The sequence below is a fragment of the Nycticebus coucang genome, chromosome 2, assembly GCF_027406575.1.
Source record: "Nycticebus coucang isolate mNycCou1 chromosome 2, mNycCou1.pri, whole genome shotgun sequence".
Classification (NCBI taxonomy): Eukaryota; Metazoa; Chordata; class Mammalia; order Primates; family Lorisidae; genus Nycticebus; species Nycticebus coucang.
Window position 1 is genome coordinate 140,399,559 of NC_069781.1, and position 23,071 is coordinate 140,422,629.

At 41.1% G+C, this 23,071-nt stretch overlaps 1 non-coding gene across 1 annotated transcript; it reads right to left on the reverse strand.

Annotated features, from left to right (window-relative positions):
- Positions 1–22,220: 22,220 nt before the first annotated feature.
- On the reverse strand, positions 22,221–22,327 carry LOC128579953 (U6 spliceosomal RNA). Its single transcript, XR_008378321.1, has one exon. It is a non-coding gene; the product is annotated as a U6 spliceosomal RNA (small nuclear RNA).
- Positions 22,328–23,071: the final 744 nt, after the last annotated feature.

Below are 23,071 nucleotides of genomic sequence, written 5' to 3' on the forward strand. Positions count from 1 at the left end.
TTCTCCCTCTAGCCAGTATGATTTATCAATGCAGAATAATCTTCACTTTCTGTCTTAGTCCATTTTGTATTGCTATAAAGGAATACCTGAGGCCGGGTAATTTATAGAGAAAAGAGATTTATTTAGCTCACGGTTCTGCAGGCTGTACAAGAAGCGTGACGCTGACATCTGCTCCGCTTCTTAGTGAGGGCTTTTGTGCTACGTCAGAACATGGCAGAGAAGGTCAAAGGGGAAGCAGGTATGTGAAATACATGTTAGCCAAGAGGGGATATTACGAGAACAAATGAGATTTGAGATTGGTAAGTCTTTTGAGCCCCTTGGGAGAAGTGCAGTAGACTCCCCCTCTGTTTATTTATATTAATGAGACCCAAGCATAGCACAGATCGATGGTATCAACAATACATTAAAATCTCATTTAAGCCTCACAGTTTAGTATTATGTTATGAATTCTCTTCCAGATTCCTTAATAAGGCTGCTACAGAGAAAAAATAATAACAAACAGCGATTTTTGAATTGTTAGTGCTGCCTGATTCTCCTGCTCAGTTTCTCTGACTCCATTTAGAAATGGATTGTCTGGATTAATAAGTGCAAAGTACAGCCCAGGAAACAGCATTTTTGACAAGTGTCCGAAGAAGACTTCAGTATAGATGTTCTTTGGTTCACAACGTGGCAAAACTATCAATAAACAATGACAGGGAAAAGAAACAAAGGGTCTATCTACAGAAATAAAGAGAAAGACGAACATATCTCAAAAGACTGTAACAAAACCAATTGTGCTTCTTGCTGGAGACAGGGATGAAGCTCTGACTATGGGCGATGACCCTAGTTTGTAGTGCTCAGAGCTCTCCTCTCTGAGCACATCCATCTCCCACGTTGTCTGGCACATTAGCCAAGACTTCAAGCGTTCACGCACTTACATACAAATAAGAAGTCATTTCAAGGGAACAGTTGTTTCAAAGCTGAAAGTAACAATTTCTGATTCTGTCAGAAGCAGAAATACTAAGAAAACAGATTAATTTAGGCTGATAAGTACACTAAATTAAATAGGGTACAAACTTAGTGATATGAGACAAAAACAAGAAAAAGGCTAAAAAGAACTAAACAGAACTATTAGGGATCAAAAGTAATACTTAACACAATCATTAGTATGAGTAGCAGAATGAGTGTGTCTAAGGAATGAGTTAATGAATCAGAAGACAATTGAAGGAAGTCTCTTGGAGGGGAAAAAACAAAAAACATTGTAAACAAAATTAAAAAGACGTGGAAGAGAGAAAACAAGGCAGTAACATTCAAACAGTAGTTATCTCAGAAAGATAAAATATAGATGGAGCTAAGGAAATATTTGAAGAAATAATGGAAATAAATTTCCCCAAATAAAGATGAAAGACCTGCTCCAAAGAGCTCAGAGTTTCCAAGAGGAGAGACAAGGAAAAACTCGCACTCAGACACATCATAATAAAACTTAAGAACATAGACAGAAACAATAAGGCTTCAGAGATAAAATGAGTCTCAAGCCCAAGAATCAAACTGAGATCAGATTTTTCACGATTAATTCTGGATTCAAGGAGACAATGAAGCAGGATTTTTGACACATTGAGAAGTCACTTAGAATGTAGAATTTATATCCAGATAAATTGTCATTCAAATGTAGAGATATGATAAAACATTCTCAGTCATAGAAGGCCTCAGAAAATTTGCCACCCAAAGATCTGAGTTGAAAACACAGGTGAATATTTATATAAGTGGAGAGAAAAACTCTAGGAGCCCCTGCAGGAGATACATGGGGAAAAGGAGGCTTTCACATCTTGGTAAAATTTGCTGTTGTTGCTAGAAAATAAGACCAAAGGAAAAATATATTCATAACAACTCCGAATTTTAAATCTAGACGTTGCCAGCATAAATAGTAAGTAGTCTGACTTATTTGAAAGTAAGCTAAAATTCTTTCTTTGGGGGGTAGTAGAGGAGATAGATATATCAATACAAAAAATAACAAACAATGGGAAAATGGGAGAGAACTAAAATAATAAAATTATAAAAATGTGTTGTTAGATCCTCCAAAAGTTTCCTCTGAGAATTCTTGTACAAGTATTTTATTAAGAAAATACTCCCAAGGGAAACTGGCAGTGGAGATTATAAAATAGGACATGGTGAGGAGGAAGTGAAGCAAGTCACCACCTCATGAATGTGCCTGGTGATGTTTTTGTGTGGCCTCCTGGTACCACAACCCTGGAGTGTGTGTCATGGCTTTCACGTTCTCACACCCATCAGTCACTGATGAAGGGGAGCTGGGGACGAAGTGGACTCTGGGAGACTGAGGCAGTTACTTTAAATGTGGCAAGTGATGGTTACTGAAAATAAAAACCACACTGACTATAGGGGCTGAGCCAAAATGGTTTAAAAGAATTCATGAGTATTTGGATAGAGCAGATCCATTGTCTGCTATGCAGGTCTAAATACATCAATACTGTCAATATATGTTAATGAAGTAAGCCTACAATTAAAAAAAAAAAACCATGAACATAACAAAAGGTGAAAGTGTAAGGATTAAAAAAAGACATGTCTGGGGCGGTGCCTGTGGCTCAAAGGGGTAGAGCGCCGGTCCCGTATGCTGAAGGTGGCGGGTTCGAACCCAGCCCTGGCCAAAAAAAAAAAAAGACATGTCAAACACCAGCCTTTTGTCATTACATAGTGACCCTTCAGCACACCAAGTTGGTATCTCAGTTTAAAATATGTATATATCTAACAAAGTAGCATATTTTAACCTGATGATTCAGTAATACAGAATAACAAACAGTTAAGTGGAAAGAAGCACTTCAAATGTACAGTATGTAAAAGTATGACAGAAAAGATACAATACATTTATAGCAGAGCTTGTCCTATTTACTCAAGGTATTAAAATCAGTAAAGCTGGGCGGCGCCTGTGGCTCAGTGAGTAGGGCGCCGGCCCCATATGCCGAAGGTGGCGGGTTCTAAACCCAGCCCCAGCCAAACTGCAACAACAACAACAACAACAAAAATAAATTGCTATAGATAAATTAAAAAAAAAAATCAGTAAAGCCATTTAAAAGAGTGTAGAAAGCACCTGGGAAAGTATATCTAGCTCCCAAATGATTGAATATTAAATTTTTGTCTTGGGGGGTGGGGACAAGATGGCTGACTGAAGCCAGCTTTCCACAGAGGCTCCTGTCCAGAAGGAGAGTTAAAGGACAGAAATTTAGTAAGTAACCTGGTGGATTAGAGCTGCACCAAGAGAGAAGGTTGAAGAACACACATCAACTCTGCTGAGGTGAGCTGCGACCCAAGGATAGAAACAAAAGGTACAAAATCCATGACAAAGTGGACGGGAGTCCCCTTCCTCATGAGAATGGTTCGGAGTACCCCACAAACAAACGAGCAGAGTTCAAAGGTCCTCCCACTACACTCAATGGGAGAAAACCTCTAAAAACTGGACCTACCTCCCCAACTAGGGTGCCACGGTGTTCTCCTGCCAGGCGTAAAACTGTATAAAACTGTATATATTCTCTACCTGCAACTCTGGGCTCATAGCACTTCCCTCCACTCTCACTCTGAGGTCTGGAGGCCTGTCCCTCAGGAGTCCAGATTCTTGGGTGATATCTCGAGGGGTGTGGACAGGGCCTAAACTACAGCTGGTCAGTGCTGACTCCACGGCACGGGAGTGAGGAGAGGACAGTGGGCTGAGAGGGAACCACACAGGAGCGGCAATGCCCCAAGGCACAGAGCAGCAGCCATCTTTTGGCAACAATAGCACTCACTCCCATGTATTCCAAAGCCACACCCCCATCTCCCTGGGCACCCAGAGGAGGCCGGGCATCTACTCAAGTGGCAACCACGGAACAGATCTAGGACGGAAACGCAGGTCCTCTGAGTAAAGGGTTTGCCTGAGGCAATACCGGCCTGGGTGGAGTGCAAGGACTAGAAACTCATGCGCAGAGCCAGGAAGTTCCCAGGGCGGGGCTGACCCAGAGGACTGCTTTACAGAGCCTAAGATGCACCCGAAGCTCAGGGGAACATCAGCCTATAGACAAATGAACACAGGAGGCTAGAACTGACAGGTAACTGAATACAAACCTGCAGGAGCAAAGACAGGGCCTGAGGCGCAGGATCTGGGAACTCAAAACAGCTTCTCTTCTACAGGGGAATTTAGCAGGGACAGAAACAAATTCCCACAAAGTTGTTCTGTTCTGTTCTGTCAGTAACATCAATCAGGGGCGGGGCTGGAACTGAGTGAACACCCCCTAGCCTCCATCAAGCGCCCGAGGTTGTCAGGCCTCACCTCAACTTGCTAGATAGAGGCAGAGTGCAGCAGCCTGGCTGAGCAGAAATAGATTTCCTTGTGATTCAGGCAGGTGCAAAACCCTGAAGTATCTGTTCACTACAGGCAACTAAGTCACAGCCCTGCCGGGCTATCAGTGACTGGGTGTGACAGAGGTGCAAGGTGGGGAAGGAGGCATAAACCTTCCCAGACTGATCTATTTGCTGGGTGGGTCCTCCTTACTCCACGGAGCACCAGAGCAAGCCGTATTTGAGTAGTCACCAAACCCCTGTGATCTAGTTGCCAGAGACCTGTTAAAATCTCCTACCTGAGACAGGTGCTGACTGAGAAAATTGACTGGGACCGTCTGAACTGAACCAATCGCCTGAGGACTATTCAGGTGGTGCCTTGGGTGTGTAGTTGTAGGAAGGTTTGATATTCCTTTTCCAATTGTTGCCTGTGGGGGGCAGGGTGACTTAATTGCTAGTATTTCTCCACAGCTGAGTCTTCAACCCAGAGTAACTGTTTCACTGGGGTCGAACAGAGACCAGCTGAAAATAAGACAGAACCACTTAGCCCCACCACACCAAACAGGTGCCCAGTTTCTCAGGTCATAGCACTGTACGGGTCCTTGACAAAGTTGGAGGGGAAAAATCAAACGGTGTAAAACAATCATGGGGCAGAATCAGCGGAAATACTCTGGTAACATGAATAACCAGAATAGATCAACCGCCCCAAGGAAAGATATGGCAGATGTAACTGAAGATCCCATTCATAAACAGCTGGCTGAGATGTCAGAAATCAAATTCAGAATTTGGATTGAAAACAAGATTAATAGAATGGAGGAAAATTTGGAATTAGAACTTCGAGGAGCAATTCAAAAGTCAGAATTAGAAATTCGAGGAGAAATTCAAAAATTGTCTCAAGAATTTAACAAATTTAAAGACAAAAACACCGAAGATTTTGATGCACTGAAGCAAGAATTTGCAGCCCTCAAAGATCTGAAAAATATGGTAGAATCCCTCAGTAACACAGTGGAGCAAGCAGAAGAAAGGATTTCTGACTTTGAAGACAAAGCCTTTGAACGCCCCCAAACTCTCAAAGAGGAAGAGAAATGGAGAGCAAAAATGAACCATTCTCTCAGAGAGCTCTGGGATAATTCGAAGAAGGCTAATATCCGCCTCATTGGAATCCCTGAAAGTCATAACTGGCCTCGCAAGGCACAGAGGCCCTTCTCCATGAAATTTTGAAAGAAAATTTTCCAGACATGCCAAGAGATTCTGAAATTCGGATAACAGACAGTTTCAGAACACCAGCACGACTCAATCCAAATAAGACATCCCCCAGGCATATCATAATTAACTTCACTAAAGTTAATATGAAGGAGAAAATTCTAAGAGTAGTCAGATGTAAGAAATCCATTACCTACAAAGGGAAGAATATTAGAATGACTGCAGATCTCTCTGGTGAAACTTTTCAAGCCAGAAGAGATTGGTCATCGACTTTTAACCTCCTAAAGCAAAATAACTTTCAACCCCAGATCCTGTATCCAACTAAACTGAGTTTTATTTATGATGGAGAAATTAAATACTTCAATAACATTCATATGTTGAAGAAATTTGCATAACCAAACCAGCTCTTCAGGATATTCTCAGACCTATCCTCCATAATGACCAGCCCAATCCTCTACCACAAAAGTAAACTCACTCAGAAACTTTTGATCAAACTCCAACTTCCACAGTGGCAAAAGGAATAAATGTCTACTGAACCTTCAAAACACTTGATACCCAAAATTTTACCAGACTTATCAATATTCTCCATTAATGTGAACAGCTTAAACTGTCCTCTAAAGAGGCACAGGTTGGCTGACTGGATACAAAAATTCAGGCCATATATTTGCTGCATACATGAGTCACATCTTACCTTAAAAGATAAATATAGGCTCAGGGTGAAAGGATGGTCATCCATATTTCAGGCAAATGGTAACAAGCAAAAAGCAGGTGTTGCAATTCTATTTGCAGATACAATAGACTTTAAACAAACAAAAGTAAGGAAGGATAAGAATTGTCACTTCATATTTGTTAAGGGTAATACTCAATATCATGAGTTTTCAATTATTAATATGTATGCACCCAACCAGGATGCACCTCAATTTATAAGAGAAACTCTAACAGACATGAGCAATTTGATTTCCTCCAGCTCCATAATAGTTGGAAATTTCAACAATCCATTGGCAGTGTTGTATAGATCTTCCAATAAGAAGCTGAGCAAAGAAATATTAGATTTAAACCTAACCATCAAAAATTTGGATTTAGCAGACATCTACAGAACATTTCATCCCAACAAAACTAAATACACATTCTTCTCATCAGCCCACAGAACATACTCCAAAATCAATCACATCTTAGGTCACAAGTCTAACCTCAGTAAATTTAAAGGAATAGAAATTATTCCTTGCATCTTCTCAAACCACCATGGAATAAAACTTGAGCTGAGTAACAACAAGAATCTGCATACTCATACAAAAACATGAAAGTTAAATAACCTTATGCTGAATGATAGCTGGGTCAGAGAAGAGATTAAGAAGGAAATTAAAAAAAAAAATAAGGAAATTGACAAATTTTTGGAACAAAACAACAATGAAGACACGAATTATCAGAACATCTGGGACACCAGAAAGGCAGTCCTAAGAGGGAAATTTATAGCACTGCAAGACTTCCTCAAGAGAACGGAAAGAGAGGAAGTTAACAACTTAAAGGGACATCTCAAGCAACTGGAAAAGGAAGAACATTCCAAACACAAAACCAGTAGAAGAAAAGAAATAACCAAAATTATAGCAGAATTAAATGATATTGAAAACAAAAGAATTATATAACAGATAAATAAATCAAAAAGTTGGTTTTTTGAAAAGGTCAATAAAATAGATAAACCTTTGGCTAACCTAACAAGGAAAAGAAGAGTAAAATCTCTAATCTCATCAATCAGAAATGACAAAGACGAAATAACAACAGACTCCTCAGTAACTCAAAAAATCCTTAATGAATATTACCCTGTTTCCCCAAAAATAAGACATCCTCCGAAAATAAGACCTACTTACAGGAAAGATAAGACATCCCCTGAAAATAAGACCTAGCGCATCTTTGGGAGCACACCTTAAAAGCACACTGTCTTATTTCAGGGAAACAGGGTACAAGAAACTTTATTCTCAAAAATATGAAAATCTGAAGAAAATTGACCAATACTTGGAAGCAAGTTACCTTCCAAAACTTAGCCAGAATCAAGTGGAAATGTTGAACAGGCCCATATCAAGTTCTGAAATAGCATCAACCATACAAAATCTCCCTAAAAAGAAAAGCCTGGGACCAGATAGCTTTACGTCAGAATTCTACGAAACCTTTAAAGAAGAACTAGTACCTATATTACTAAACCTCTTCCAAAATATAGAAAAAAAAAAAAGGAAGACTACCTAACATGTTCTATGAACCAAACATCACCCTGACCCCAAAACCAGGAAAAGACCCAACAAGAAAAGAAAATTATAGACCAATATCACTAATGAATATAGACGCAAATATATTCAACAAGATCTTAACAAACAGAATCCAGCAACACATCAAACAAATTATACATCATGACCAAGTCGGTTGTATCCCAGGGTCTCAAGGCTGGTTCAATATACGTAAATCTATAAATGTAATTCAGCACATAAACAAATTAAAAACCAAAGACCATATGATTTTCTCAATTGATGCAGAAAAAGCTTTTGATACTATCTAGCATCTCTTCATGATCAGAACACTTAAGAAAATTGGTATAGAAGGGACATTTCTTAAACTGATAGAGGCCATCTACAGCAAACCCACTGCCAATATTGTATTGAATGGAGTTAAATTGAAATCATTTCCACTCAGATCAGGAACCAGATAAGGCTGCCCATTGTCTCCACTGCTCTTTAACATTGTAATGGAAGTTTTAGCCACCGCAATTAGGGAAGAAAAGGTGATCAAGGGTATCCATATAGGGTCAGAAGAGATCAAACTTTCACTCTTTGCAGATGATATGATTGTATATCTGGAAAACACCAGGGATTCTACTACAAAAGTCTTAGAAGTGATCAAGGAATACAGCAGCACCTCAGGTTAAAAAATCAACATTCATAAATCGGTAGCCTTTATATTTACTAACAATAGTAAGCTGAAAAAACAGTTAAGGACTCTATTCCATTCACAGTAGTGCCAAAGAAGATGATATATTTGGGAGTTTATCTAACAAAGGACGTGAAAGATCTCTATAAAGAGAACTAAGAAACTCTAAGAAAAGAAATAGCTGAAATTGTTAACAAATGGAAAAACATACCATAATCATGGCTGGAAAGAATCAACATTGTTAAAATGTCCATACTACCCAAAGCAATATACAATTTTAAGGCAATCCCTATTAAAGTTCCACTGTCATACTTTAAAGATCTTGAAGAAATAAAACTTTGTTTTATATGGAGTCAGAAAAAACCTCAAATAGGCAAAACATCACTCAGCAATAAAAACAAAGCAAGAGGAATCACGCTACCAGAGCTGAGACTGTACTATAAATCAATAGTGATCAAAACAGCATGGTACTGGCACAAAAACAGAGAAGTAGATGTGTGGAACAGAATAGAGAACCAAGAGATGAATCCAGCTACTTACCATTATTTGATCTTCGACAAGCCAATTAAAAACATTCCCTGTTAAATAAATGGTCCTGGGTGAACTGGCTGGCAACCTGCAGAAGACTGAAACTGGACCCACACCTTTCACCATTAACGAAGATAGACTCTCACTGGATTAAAGATTTAAACTTAAGACATGAAGCTATAAAAATACTAGACGAGAGTGCAGGGAAAACCCTTCAAGAAATCGGTCTGGGTGAGTATTTTATGAGGAGGACCCCCCGGGCAATTGAAGCAGCTTCATAAATACACTACTAGGACTTGATCAAACTAAAAAGTTCTGCACAGCCAAGAACACAGTAAGTAAAGCAAGCAAACAGCACTCAGAATGGGAGACGATATTTGCAGGTTATGTCTCCGACAAAGGTTTAATATCCAGAATCCACAGAGAACTCAAACGTATAAGCAATAAAAAAACAAGTGATCCCATCGCAGGCTGGGCAAGGGACTTGAAGATAACTTCTCTGAAGAAGACAGGCTCACGGCCTGCAGACATATGAAACAATGTGCATCATCTTTAATCATCAGAGAAATGCAAATCAAAACTACTTTGAGATATCATTTAACTCCAGTAAGATTAGCCCATATCACAAAATCCCAAGACCAGAGATGTTGGCATGGATGTGGAGAAAAGGGAACACTTCTACACTGCTGGTGGGAATGGAAATTAATACATTCCTTTTGGAAAGATGTTTGAGAACCCTTAGAGATCTAAAAATAGATCTGCCATTTAATCCTATAATTCCTCTACTAGGTATACCCAGAAGACAAAAAATCACATCATAAGAAATATATTTGTACCATAATGTTTATTGCAGCCCAATGCATAATTGCTACGTCATGGAAAAAGCCCAAGAGCCTGTCAATCCACGAATGGATTAATAAATTGTGGTATATGTACACCATGGAATATTATGCAGCCTTGAAGAAAGATGGAGACTTTATCTCTTTCATGTTTACATGGATGGAGCTGGAACATATTTTTTTTAGTAAAGTATCTCAAGAATGGAAGAAAAAGTATCCAATGTACTCAGCTCTACTATGAAACTAATTTATGGCTTTCACATGAAAGCTATAACCCAGTTATAACCGAAGCATATGGGGAAGGGAGTGAGGGAGGGGAGGGAGGTGGGGGGTGGGTGGAGGGAGTGTGATTGGTGGGATTACACCTGCAGTGCATCTTACCAGGGTATATGTGAAACTTAGTAAATGTAGAATGTAAATGTCTTAAAACAACAACTAAGAAAATGCCAGGAAGGCTATGTTCACCAGTGTGATGAAAATGTGTCAAACGGTCTATAAAACCAGTGTATGGTGCCCCATGTTTGCATTAATGTACACAGCTATGATTTAATAATAAAAATTTTTTTTGTCTTTATGATGTGAGATTATTTTCAATGTTGAAAAAGATCAGATATTTTGAAAGCTTTTTATTTATTTATTTATTTTGAAATAAAAGTCTCACTCTATTGCCCTGGTTAAAGTGCCATGGCATCCATCATCATAGCTCACAGCAACCTCAAACTCCTGGGCTCAGGCAATCCTCCTGCCTCAGGCTTCTGAGTAGCTGGAAGTATAGGTGTCCACCACAACTCCCAGCTAATTTTTCTATTTTTATTACAGATGGGGATCTCACTCTTGCTCAGGCCGTTCTGGAACTCGTGGGCTCAAGCAATCCTCCCATCTTGGTTTTTTGGAGTGCTAGAATTACAGGCATAAGCCACCACACCCGGACAATATTTTGAAAGCTTTAAGAACAGGTGATAAAACTACAAAACTACAAAGCTTTATTTTTGTAAATATATTTGCTATATGCACATAAATTAAAAACAGTGAAAATACAGCATATTGACTAAATTGTAGAAAATTATAAAATACAAAAATCTTGCAATGTTTAAAAATTTCTAAAACTTACTACTTAACAGAACTGATTTAAATATAGAAGATTATAATTATTAAAGAAATTGAAGTAATGGTTAACAATATTCCCACAAAGAAAACACCTGGGTCAAATGGTTTTGCAGCTGAGTTTTATAGGTGACAATAAAAATGAAAAATTATACCTTTATTTTGCTCATTAGTATAGATGCAATAATCCTAAATAAAATAAAACCAACTCAAATCTGGCAAGGAGTACAAAAGGTGTTATGTTATGACCAATTTGAGTTTATTCTAGGTATGTAGGATGATTTAATATTAAATCAACATATTTCTTCACACTAACAAATGAAAGGAGGAAAAGCCATATAAACATCTTAATCTATACCAGAAAGCATATTTGATTGAGTGCAACATTCATTTACATTTAAAAAGACCCAGTAACTGGGAAAAAAATTTCACTAAAAACCAAGCATCACACAGCTCACAGCAACCTCCAACTCCTGGGCTTAGGTGATTCTCTTGCCTCAGCCTCCTAAGTAGCTGGGACTACAGGTGCCCGCCATAATGCCCGGCTATTTTTTTGTTGCAGTTTGTCTGGGGCTGTGTTTGAACCCACCACCCTTGGTATGTGGTGCCAGCGCCCTACAGACTGAGCCACAGGCGCCGCCCCAAGTAGGAGTTTCGATAGAATAATATTTCAATTCTTCCAAAATTAATCTATAAATTGAAAGCAGTTCTAATCAAAACTTCAACAGTTTCACTTGAAGATCCTAAAGGGAAGGGTTAGGAGCAAAGACAATTCACCAGAGTCTTCCCTTACCAAATATAACTATTTACTATGAAACTAGAATAAGACAGTAGTGATGCTGGTACAACAATAGACACACTATCAATGGAAATACACAAGGAACACAGAAATAGATTCCTACATGTTTGAGACTTCAAGGAAGGAGGTAGGAGATTGTCAGTAAAGAAAAGAGCTGAAAGAAAAGCTGCAAAGGCTCAGTGCCTGTAGCTCAGTGGCTAGGGCGCGAGCCACATATACCAGAGCTGGCGGGCTCAAATCCAGCCTAGGCCTGCCAAACAACAATGACAACTACAACCAAAAAATAGCCAGACATTGTGGTGGGTACCTCTAGTCCCAGCTTCTTGGGAGGCTGAGGCAAGAGATCGCTTAAGCCCAGGAGTTTGAGGTTGCTGTGAGCTGTGATGCCACGGGACTATACCCAGAGTGACAGCTTGAGACTCTGTCTCAAAAAAAAAAAAGCTGAAAACAGTTAACCAAATCCAATAAGTTGAAGGAATATCACCTCCCCCCATTACAACACAAGCTTCACTTAGATTAAAGACTTTTATCTCAAAAACAAAACCTTAAAACCCATAAGAAGTGTCTCTTATACCTTGGAGCAGTAAAGATTTCTTAAACACGACACAAAATTGTTGCCTACAATATAAAATAAAAGTATTGATAATGTAGGCTAAATTAAAATAAAGAACTTTGTTTATTAACAAAGTTTCATTAACCCCTTAAAGAAACTGAAAGTTAAGAAATAAAACTGGGAGATATTTGCAATATACACAATCAACATTGGCATCAAGGAGCTCCTGCATATCAATAAGGAAAACACAACCCAAGAAGAGAAATAGGGAACATGAAGCTATTTTTTAAGAAGAGAAACAGAGGATGATGGGAAGATGGCGGACTGAAGCCAGCTTTCCATAGAGGCTCCTGTCCTGAAGGAGAGTTAGGGGACGAAAATTTAGCAAATAACCTGATGGATTCCAGCAACACCAAGCGAGAAAGTTGAAGAACGCACATCAACCCCGCTGAGGAGAGCTGCGATCACAAGAAGCAAACAAAAGGTACAAAACCCATCACCAAGAAGACGGGAGTCCCCCCTCCCCACCTGATCGGCTTAAGGGCCCCACAAACAAAAGGGCAGAAATCAAAGGCCATCCCACTACACTTCACGGGAAAGACCTACTACAAACTAGACCTACCTCCCTTACTAGGAGGCCTAGGCGTTATCCTGCCAGGCATAAAACTGTATAAATCTGTAAATTTCCTTTGCCGGTGACTCTGAGTACCCAGCACTTCCCTCCACTCTCTCTGAGGTCTGAAAGCCTGTCCCCCAAGAGTTCGGATTCTTGGGTGGCTCCTAAAAGGGAGAGGACAGTCCCTGAGCTGTGGCTGGTCAGCGCTGATTCTGGGGCACGGGAGAGAGGTTAGGACAGTCAGCGGAGGGAGACCCTCACCAGGGTGGCACTTCCCCGAGGCGAGGTGCAGCAGCCCTCCTTGGGCAACAATACCTCCAGGCATATAGCTGAGTCGAACTCGCTACCAGCTGCTCTGAGTGCCTGGCGCTCCCCCCGCCCTCATTCTGTGGTCCGGAGACCTGAACGCCTGCCGTGTGGCTGGGCAGGGAACTGGGGATAGCCGAGTCTGTTTGCTGCCCAGCGGTTCTGGGCTCCAGCCGCTCCCTCCCACCCCGCCCCCACTCTGAAGCCTGAAGGCTTGAGCTACGTCAGTACAACCAGGCGAGAGACGGGAAGAATCTGAATTTCCTTGCTGCCGAGAGCCCTGGGCTCCCGGCGTTCACCCCGCCCTCGCTCTGTGGTCCGGAGACCTGAACGCCTGCTCGGTTCTGAGCTACAGCCACTCCCTCCACCCCGCCCCCACTCTAAAGCCTAAAGGCTTGAGCTGCGGCAGTACAACCAGGCGAGAGACCGGGAGAATCTGAATCTGTTCGCTGTCCACCGGGCTCCCTAGGCTCAGAGCCCCTGCTGGCTCTGAGTGCCTGGTGCTCCCCCGCCCTCACTCTGTGGTCCGGAGACCTGAACGCCTGCCGTGTGGCTGGGCAGGGAACTGGGGATAGCCGAGTCTGTTCGCTGCCCAGGGATTCTGGGCTACAGCCGCTCCCTCCCACCCCGCCCCCACTCTGAAGCCTGAAGGCTTGAGCTTCAGCGGTATAACCAGACAAGAGACCGGAAGAATCTGAATTTGCTCGCTGCAGACTGGGCTCTGGCTCCAGGCTCCCAGCGTTCACCCCGCCCTCGCTCTGGGGTCTGGAGACCTGCTCGTTTTGAGCTCCAGCCACTCCCTCCACCCCGCCCCCACTCTAAAGCCTGAAGGTTTGAGCTGCGGGGCGAGAGACTGGGAGAACCTGAATCTGCTCGCTGTCGACCAGGCTCCCTATGGCTTGGAGCCCCTGCTGGCTCTGAGTTCCAGGTGCTCCCCCGCCCTCACTCTGTGGTCCGGAGACCTGAACGCCTGCCATGTGGCTGGGCAGGGAACTGGGGATAGCCAAGTCTGTCCGCTGCCCAGCGGTTCTGGGCTCCAGCCGCTCCCTCCCACCCCGCCCCCACTCTGAAGCCTGAAGGCTTGAGCTGCGGCAGTACAACCGGGCGAGAGACTGGGAGAAACTGAATCTGCTCGCTGTCGACCGCGCTCCCTACAGCTCGGAACCCCCTTGGAGGTAGATCAACAGCCATTTTTTCTTTAACGGCAGAACGCTCACTTCTGGATATTGTGAGGCCACACCCCCTGTCTCCCTGGGCAACCAGAGGAGGCCACCGGTGAGCGGGGGATTTCCTGACACTGCTCAAAAACACGGGAAGCTTCCAGGGCGGGGCCGACCCAGAGAGGTGATCGGACTCAAACCTCCAACACCAAAGACGTTTGAACTCAAAACAGCTCGTCTTCTGTAGGCGATTTCGACAGGAACAGAGACAGAACCCCGCAAAGTTGTCTGTTCTGTTCTGTTCTGTTCTGTTAGCAGCATCCATCAGGGAAGGGGCTAAGCCTGAGTGAACACCTCCCTCCCATCACCTGCATCAAACACTCATAGATGTCAGGCCCCATCTCCTCCTGCTAGATAGCGGCAGTCTACGGGGGCCTGGCAGACTTCCTTGCGATTCAGGCAGGTGCAAACCCCTGGAGTGTCTGTTCACTGCAGGCAACTGGGTTAGCCATCTGCAGAGATACCAGTGACTGGGTCTGACGAAGGGGCAAAGTGGGGAAGGAGACGTCAACCTTCCCAGACTGCTCTGTTTGCTGGGTGGCTCCTCCTGACTCCACGCTGCACTTGGGTGAGCCGTGTCAGAGGAGTCACCAGGCCCCTGTGATCCAGTTCCCAGAAACCTCTTGAACTCTCTCACCTGAGACAACTGCCGATTGAGACAGTTGATTTGGACATTTTGAACTGGGCTAATAGACTGAGGACTTTTCAGGCGGTGCCCTGGGTGTACGGTTGTAGGAAGGTTGATTCTCCTTTTCCAACTGGGGCCAGAGGTGGGCAGGTGGGGTGACTTAATTGCTGATTTTTCCACACAGCTGAGACTTCAAGCCAGAGTAGAAGTTGCAATAGGATCGAACAGAAACCAGCTGAAAACAAGACAGAACCACTTTGCTCCACCACACCAGACAGGACCCCATTTTCTCAGGCCACAACACTGGACGGGCCCTGGATAAAACCCCGGGGGAAAAACCAAAGGGAGTAAAATAACCATGGGGCAGAATCAGCGGAAAAACTCTGGTAACATGAATAACCAGAATAGATCAACCTCCCCAAGAAAAGATACGGCAGATGTGATTGAAGATCCCATTCATAAACAACTGGCTGAGATGTCAGAAATCGAATTCAGAATTTGGATTGCAGACAAGATTAATAAAATGGAATTAGGAATCCGAGGAGAAATTCAAAAATTGTCTCAAGAATTTAACGAATTTAAAGACAAAACCACCAAAGACTTAGACACACTGAAGCAAGAACTTACAGCCCTCAAAGATATGAAAAATACAGTAGAATCCCTCAGTAACAGAATGGAGCAAGCAGAAGAAAGGATTTCTGACATTGAAGATACAGTCTTCGAATGCTCCAAATCTCTCAAAGAGGAAGAGAAATGGAGAGCAAAAACGGATCACTCACTCAGAGAACTCTCAGATAATTCGAAAAAAAGCAACATAAGGATTATAGGAATTTCTGAGAACGATGAAGTGGCCTCCAAGGGCACAGAGGCCCTTCTGCATGAAATTATGAAAGAAAATTTTCCGGACATGCCTAGAGAATCTGAAATTCAGATAGCAGATAGCTTCAGAACCCCAGCACGATTCAACCCCAATAAGTCATCCCCCAGACATATCATAATTAGCTTCACTAAAGTTAACATGAAAGAGAAGATTCTCAAAGCAGCCCGGCGAAAGAAAACTATAACATACAAAGGTAAGAATATTAGAATAACTGCAGATCTCTCTGCTGAAACTTTTCAAGCCAGAAGAGGCTGGTCATCAACTTTTAATCTCCTAAAGCAAAAAAATTTTCAACCCAGGATCTTGTATCCAGCTAAACTGAGTTTCATCTATGATGGAGAAATTAAATACTTCAATGACATTCATATGTTGAAAAAATTTGCCATAAGTAAACCAGCTCTTCAGGATATTCTCAGACCTATCCTCCACAATGACCAACCCAATCCTACACCACAAAAGTAAACTCACTCAGAAACTTCGGATCAAACTCCAACTTCCACACTGGCGAAAGGATTAAAAATGTCCACTGAACCTTTGAAAAACTCGATACCCAAAATTCCACCAGACTTATCAATACTCTCCATCAATGTGAATGGCTTAAACTGTCCTCTAAAGAGGCATAGGTTAGCTGACTGGATACAAAAACTCAAGCCAGATATTTGTTGCATACAAGAGTCACATCTCAACTTAAAAGACAAATACAGACTCAGGGTGAAAGGATGGTCATCCATATTTCAGGCAAATGGTAATCAGAAAAAAGCAGGTGTTGCAATTTTATTTGCAGATACAGTAGGCTTTAAACCATCAAAAGTAAGGAAGGACAAGAATGGTCACTTCATATTTGTTAAGGGTAATACTCAATATGATGAGATCTCAATTATTAATATCTATGCACCCAACCAGAATGCACCTCAATTTATAACAGAAACTCTAACAGACATGAGTAACTTGATTTCCTCCAGCTCCATAATCGGCGGAGATTTCAACACTCCCTTGGCAGTGTTGGATCGATCCTCCAGAAAGAAGCTGAGCAAAGAAATCTTAGATTTAAACCTAATCATCCAATATTTAGATTTAGCAGACATCTACAGAACATTTCATCCAACAAAACTGAATACACATACTTCTCATCAGCCCACGGAACTTACTCCAAAATTGACCACATTTTAGGTCACAAGTCTAACTTCAGTAAATTTAAAGGAATAAAAATTATTCCATGCATCTTCTCGGACCATCATGGAATAAAACTTGAATTGAGTAACAACAGGAATCTGCATACCCATAAAAAAACATGGAAGTTAAATAACCTTATGCTGAATGATAGCTGGGTCAGAGATGAGATTAAGAAAGAAATCGCCAATTTTATGGAACAAAACGACAATGAAGACACAAACTATCAGAACCTCTGGGACACCGCAAAGGCAGTTCTAAGAGGGAAATTTATAGCACTGCAAGCCTTCCTCAAGAGAACGGAAAGAGAGGAAGTTAACAACTTAATGGGACATCTCACGCAACTGGAAAAGGAAGAACATTCTAACCCCAAACCCAGTAGAAGAAAAGAAATAACCAAAATTAGAGCAGAATTAAATGAAATTGAAAACAAAAGAATAATACAACAGATCAATAAATCAAAAAGCTGGTTTTTTGAAAAGGTCAATAAAATAGATAAACCTCTGGACAACCTAATCAGGAAAAAAAGAGTAAAATCCCTAATATCATCAATCAGAAACAACAAAGACGAAATAACCACAGACTCATCAGAAATCCAAAAAATCCTTAATGAATATTACAAGAAACTTTATTCTCAGAAATATGAAAATCTGAAGGAAATAGACCGATACTTGGAAGCACGCCACCTTCCAAGACTTAACCAGAATCAATTAGAAATGTTGAACAGACCCATATCAAGTTCAGAAATAGCATCAACTATACAAAACCTCCCTAGAAAGAAAAGCCCGGGACCAGATGGTTTCACGTCAGAATTCTACCAAACCTTTGAAGAGGAATTAGTACCTATGTTACTCAACCTGTTCCAAAATGTAGAAAAAGAAGGAAGACTACCCAACACGTTCTATGAAGCAAACATCACAAGGAAAAGACCCAACAAGAAAAGAAAATCATAGACCAATATCACTAAAGAATATAGATGCAAAAATATTCAACAAGATCCTAACAAACAGAATCCAGCAACACATCAAACAAATTATACATCATGACCAAGTTGGTTTTATCCCAGGGTCTCAAGGCTCGTTCAATATACGTAAATCTATAAATGTCATTCAGCACATAAACAAATTAAAAAACAAAGACCATATGATTCTCTCAATTGATGCAGAAAAAGCTTTTGATAATATCCAGCATCCCTTCATGATCAGAACACTCAAGAAAATTGGTCTAGAAGGGACTTTTCTTAAACTGATAGAGGCTATCTACAGCAAACCCACAGCCAATATCATATTGAATGGAGTTAAATTGGAATCATTTCCACTCAGATCAGGAACCAGACAAGGCTGCCCATTGTCTCCATTGCTTTTCAACATTGTAATGGAAGTTTTAGCCACCGCAATTAGGGAAGAAAAGGCGATCAAGGGTATCCATATAGGGTCAGAAGAGATCAAACTCTCGCTCTTCGCAGATGATATGATTGTGTATCTGGAAAACACTAGGGACTCTACTACAAAACTCCTAGAAGTGATCAAGGAATACAGCAGCGTCTCAGGTTACAAAATCAACATTCATAAATCGGTAGCCTTTATATACACCAACAACAGTCAAGTTGAAAAAGCAGTTAAGGACTCTATCCCATTCACAGTAGTACCAAAGAAGATGAAATATTTGGGAATTTACCTAACAAAAGACGTGAAAGATCTCTATAAAGAGAACTATGAAACTCTAAGAAAAGAAATAGCTGAAAATGTTAACAAATGGAAAAACATACCATGCTCATGGCTGGGAAGAATCAACATTATCAAAATGTCCATACTACCCAAAGCAATATATAATTTCAACGCACTCCCTATTAAAGCTCCACTGTTATATTTTAAAGATCTTGAAAAAACATTACTTCGTTTTATATGGAATCAGAAAAAACCTCGAATAGCCAAGACATTACTCAGAAATAAAAACAAAACAGGAGGAATCACACTACCAGACCTCAGACTTTACTACAAATCAATAGTGATCAAAACAGCATGGTATTGGCACAAAAACAGAGAAGTAGATATCTGGAACAGAATAGAGAACCAAGAGATGAATCCAGCTACTTACCGCTATTTGATTTTTGACAAGCCAATTAATAACATTCAGTGGGGAAAAGATTCCCTATTTAACAAATGGTGCTGGGTGAACTGGCTGGCAACCTGCAGAAGACTGAAATTGGACCCACACCTTTCACCATTAAGTAAGATAGACTCTCATTGGATTAAAGATTTAAACTTAAAACATGAAACTATAAAAATACTAGAGGAGAATGCAGGGAAAACCCTTGAAGAAATTGGTCTGGGTGAGTATTTCATGAGGAGAACCCCTCGGGCAATTGAAGCAGCTTCAAAAATACACTACTGGGACTTGATCAAACTAAAAAGCTTCTGCACAGCTAAGAACACAGTAAGCAGAGCAAGCAGACAGCCCTCAGAATGGGAGAAGATATTTGCAGGGTATAACTCTGACAAAGGTTTAATAACCAGAATCCACAGAGAACTCAAACGCATCAGCAAGAAAAAAAACAAGGGATCCCATCGCAGGCTGGGCAAGGGATTTGAAGAGAAACTTCTCTGAAAAAGACAGGCGCACGGCCTTCAGACATATGAAAAAATGCTCATCATCTTTAATCATCAGAGAAATGCAAATCAAAACTACTTTGAGATATCATCTAACTCCAATGAGACTAGCCTATATCACAAAATCTCAAGACCAGAGATGTTGGCGTGGATGCGGAGAAAAGGGAACACTTCTGCGCTGCTGGTGGGAATGCAAATTAATACATTCCTTTTGGAAAGATATATGGAGAACACTCAGAGATCTAAAAATAGATCTGCCATTCAATCCTGTAATTCCTCTGCTGGGCATATACCCAGAAGACCAAAAATCACAACATAACAAAGATATTTGTACCAGAATGTTTATTGCAGCCCAATTCATAATAGCTAAGTCATGGAAAAAGCCCAAGTGCCCATCGATCCACGAATGGATTAATAAATTGTGGTATATGTATACCATGGAATACTATGCAGCCTTAAAGAAAGATGGAGACTTTACCTCTTTCATGTTTACATGGATGGAGCTGGAACATATTCTTCTTAGTAAAGTATCCCAAGAATGGAAGAAAAAATACCCAATGTACACAGCCCTACTATGAAACTAATTTGGGACTCTCACATGAAAGCTATAACCCAGCTACAACTTAACAATAGGGGGAAGTGGGAAAGGGGTGGGTGGGTAGAGGGAGGGGAATCGGTGGGATCACACCTGTGGTGCATATTACAGGGGTATTTGCGAAACTTGGTAAATGTAGAATGTAAATGTTTTGGCACAGTAACTGAGATAACGCCGGAAAGGCTATGTTAACCACTGTGATAAAAATGTGTCAAATGGTTTATGAAGCGAGTGTATGATACCCCATGATCATATCAATGTATACAGTTATGATTCAATAAAAAAAAATAAAATAAAAAAAGAAGAGAAACACGTGAGAACAATACGTACATGATGATAAATAAGGTGACATTATTGGTGAGAAAAAACCAAACAAGGCCTCAATGAAATACCATTTTACTCACAGGGCAGACAAAAAATGCTGAAGATCTGACAGTCTCCATGAACATCACTTAACTAGTGACTTCTTGTAGTTAGTGCAAAAATACCTCAGTTGCCTGCTTCTTCCAGAGGAACTTGTGAAGCAAGTGGTGTCTGTGGGATTCAGCTCCATGTATCCACTGAGTTCCTGCCCCGTGTCACCCTCCACTTCTCAACTGGTGTTGTCTACTTCCCAAATAAGTTACTTTCAGTTATGAATCCTATCTCGGGATCTGGTCCTGGGAAAACCCAAATGAAGGCAGCGTATTTATTTTTAATAATAAATGTGTTGAAATGTAATGAAAATACACAAAATGGGATAGTTGGGAGTGACACACCTGGGATTCAGTAGGTTATTACCTTACATGGGGGGTTGGGTAAGAGTCCAAATGGATATATGTGTACTTATGACTTTTCTGAAGGTTCTGGCTTTTGTTTTGAGTGATGAGTTTGTAAGTGAGTGTTATTAAAAGTAACCAGCTTTCTGATAAATATGTCCCATTTGTCATTAACCCAACTCTGTGCCCTTGAGGTCCTTCAGAGTAGGAATGAAGGAAAAGGAATGAAGAGGAATAGAGAAAAAGAAAGGAAGGAAGAAGCTGGCAGGCCTTGCTGAGATGTCAGTGAACTCTAGGAAGAATGTATTCAAGAAAAAGCAGATTGAATAAAGCAATAAATGAAAAAAAGAAAGCATTAGAAGTTATTTCTCAACAAGAAAAAGAGAAGCCAGTGAAAAATTCCAGGAAAACAAAAATTGTTAAAGGTCATACTACAAATACGAAGTAATCTAAAATGTGGCAGGAGCTGGGGCAACTGTTGGAACCTAAGAAATTTTAATGTATTTTGCCTGATGTTAGAATATTTCTCTTTGTTGAGAGGCACGGTCGTTGTGATTTTGAAACTTTTCTGATTGAAAAGTAATTGTAGCATGTACTTAGTTGTGCAGTAAAACACGTTTGCACCCTATGGTGCAACACGGCTTACCCAGGGTTAGTCTTTCTAATTATCAGAACTCCAGTTCTGAACAGGTCTGTGCTGTGCCACATTTTTTTTTTTTTTAACTACATTTTCCAGCCTCCTTTGCAACTAAGGGTAGCCACATGACATGGCTTGGGTAATGGGTGTAAGCAGAAGTTGCTGGGTGGAATTTGTTGTTTACTTTCTTGAGTTACTATTACATCTGTTTCCTCCTGTCCTTCAATGTAGAATTTTCTCAAGATTCAGCAGGAGCCAAAGCCTTTGACCCTCTGCCGAATACTAGTTTCTTAACCTTTTATCATTCTGCCACTTAACTGAGTATGTTTTCCCAAAGCTTGCTAGTAACATCTGAGTGTATACCTTAATTACCCCCCTCAGTCCCCATAGCATCTTGGAACATAGCATCATCATTACAATTCATCCTGTAATACTCTTAAAAGCCTCCCTTTGTTCAGGCAGGGTCTGAACTCCTCAAGTGCTTTGATTCTGTGCTGATCCCAGCAAACCACATGGATTGTCCTACTGTTTTTTTTTTTTTTTTTTTTTTTGTTTGTTTGAAAAATATGGAACGCTTCACGAATTTGCGTGTCATCCTTGCGCAGGGGCCATGCTAATCTTCTCTGTATCGTTCCAATTTTAGTATATGTGCTGCCGAAGCGAGCACTGTCCTACTGTTTTTTATCCCCCTTAACTTTAGACATTCACCGTTGTTTGCTGTTAGATCTCTCTTTGTTGTGGTGGCTTGTCAGTTATCTCTGCTGGGGATTGTTCTCCTTTTGATGTTGTGGTGATGACCTCCATGAAGATCTCTACAGCCTGTGTCTTTCCTCTTGTGTTTCACCTGTGTGCCAGGGGCATTTTCAGATGTATGCTCCAAGGAGTCATTCCTTTTTCTTTAGAATGCCCAAACTTACACTTGTCTTGTTTTTTTAATTCCTAAGTGGGCACCCTCTTTATTTATTTATTTATTTTAATTAACTAATTTTTTTCTGAGACAGAGTCTCACTTTGCTGCCCCAGGCTAGACTGCTGTGGTGTCATAGCTCACAGTAACCTCAAACTCCTGGGCTCCAATGTTCCTCCTGCTTCACCCTCTCAAGTAGCTGTGACTATATGTGCCCACCACAACACCCAGCTAGTTTTTTTATTTTTAGTAGAGATGGGGTCTCACTCTTTCTCAGGCTGGTCTCCAACTCCTGAGCTCAAGCAATACACCCTCCTGAGTCTTCCACAGTGCTAGGATTATAGGCATGAGCTACCATGCCTGGCCATGGATGTCCCCTTTGTGATGGAGAAGTTTCGGTCACTGGATTCCTTTTTTTTTTGAGACAGAGCCTCAAGCTCTCACCCTGGGTAGAGTGCCATGGCATCACAGCTCACAACAACCTCTAACTCCTGGGCTCAAGCAA